Here is a 1,886-nt window from a genome sequence, read left to right on the forward strand (position 1 = left end):
AGCATTTTCCATCGCTTCGGAATTGGACAGCTGGCAACCATTAAAGATTAGGATTTAATAACCATGTTCCGATTGAAGCGAAATATTCTAACCGCGTTTTTCTCTCTCTCTTTTCCCAAATCTCGATAAAGGAAAAGTTGAAGCCGCTTGTTTACGCCGAGTAGCAGCTGATCTACTTATGTCACGTGGTTGGTCCGTTCTTGAACCGGCTAAATGTGGAGAGACCACGGGCCGTCTCGGATATTACACTGATGTTATATGAGTTTCTCGAGCAGGTGGACAAGTCACATCCGACACAATAATTGCCCTATATGGATCCGATCTGCGATCTTCTGTACATGTTTTACATGTTCAAGTACATGTTTGTTGGCTACACAATGAAAACAGCTGGAAGCGATCATACGCCGTTTGAGGCCAGCACTGCAGATGCGTTTACGTTTTATAACGCGCCTTAACGTGGAAGAAATCGTAACCGGTAGGACGCGGAAGTTTATCAGAATGGCCGATAGGGCTGCCTTAAGTTCCAGTATGGCGAACCGTTGTCCGATGCAGTTTCTCGAAACCGCACTGAACGGTACGTACGCTATGGGCTAAGGCTTTCGGTGTTTTGAGGCAGGAATCGATCAGGATCGAACCTCTCCGGATCAGGAAACACTTCTGGATCGCGGTGCAGATCGAATATATGCATGTTGAAAAGGGTTTCCTTCGGAACGCGGCGCTCGCCAAATAGCGTGTCTTCGGTGATTGGTGAAGCGGAGCGAATCCTTCAGTACCTATCGATGAATTTCATCTCGCTGTAGTCGCTCTGGGTTAATTCTTGTATCGAATCTGGCCGCTGAAGTTGCTGAATCTCTTCATACAATCGCTGCTGCACGTTGGGATGATGTGCTACGAGAAACAGTGTGAAGATAAGGGCAGCCGACGTTGTGTCGTGACCCTCGAACATGAACGTGTCCACCTCTTCGCGGATTCCTTCCTCGTCGATCTGTTGCTTCGCTTCAGCAGCCAACAAAGTGTAGCAGCATGGCATAGCGTTGCGTAATGTTAGTTTAGCTAAAAGTAAACCGTATTTAAATTCTTATCGATAAACAAAATTCTAGTCGCAGTCACATGTTCTTCTCAGAGAAATCATTAATGTTGCGTACGTTCTGATGAAATAATCCGTGTCGTTGCTTGATTATAGAACACGTAAAGGCGTGAGCTTGTTGAAGTAGTTGGTTGAACTTAGCGGCGAGACCAGTTAGCTTGTAGTTAAAATTCTCAAATAACCACGGGTTCATCAGTCGTTGCAGAAACGTAGTTCCGATCGCTTTTTTTCCACGATACTCGTTAGCCATTGTCACCGAATCGAGTTTCATTCTCACAGCCGTTTCTGCAGCAAAACGAAAACGAATCTCACCTATGATATTAAGAATTTTCCGGTTATCCGTCGATATTGCGGGGAATCCTACGGGACACGTAATAAACCGTCACAGCCTGTAGTATGTACCGTACTTTCACAAAAATAAACTTTGTCGAATCGATGAGCTTTACAGTCCGTTTTACAGTCCCATGGGACTGCTATCGACGGCATACCGTCGAAAGCAGTCCGGTCATGTGTCCGCGTCGACGGCACGCCGGCGATTTGAAACCAACTGCTCCTTGGGTTGTTTTGAATTGAAACCATTCACGACGCAGACGCAGCCAGCATTGGTTTTCGAAGTTCTTGAACTTGACATTTGGCAGCTTCACTTGACAATAGGTTTTAGCGCCTTTTCTGGTCCTAAGCTTGGACGTGTGAAGGTTTCAATATTATATTATATTATCAATAAATAAAAATGGATTTTGGTATGTCGCGGTGGTGTCCGCAGCGAGCAGCGCACGAAGCTTGCTCGCTGCGCCTAACG

General features: G+C 45.9%; 1 pseudogene; it reads right to left on the minus strand.

The window, feature by feature from the left end:
• Positions 1–403: 403 nt before the first annotated feature.
• Positions 404–1,596, minus strand: LOC131214686 (probable cytochrome P450 4ac1; annotated as a pseudogene).
• Positions 1,597–1,886: the final 290 nt, after the last annotated feature.

Source organism: Anopheles bellator, unplaced genomic scaffold, assembly GCF_943735745.2.
Source record: "Anopheles bellator unplaced genomic scaffold, idAnoBellAS_SP24_06.2 scaffold01878_ctg1, whole genome shotgun sequence".
NCBI classification, from domain to species: Eukaryota; Metazoa; Arthropoda; class Insecta; order Diptera; family Culicidae; genus Anopheles; species Anopheles bellator.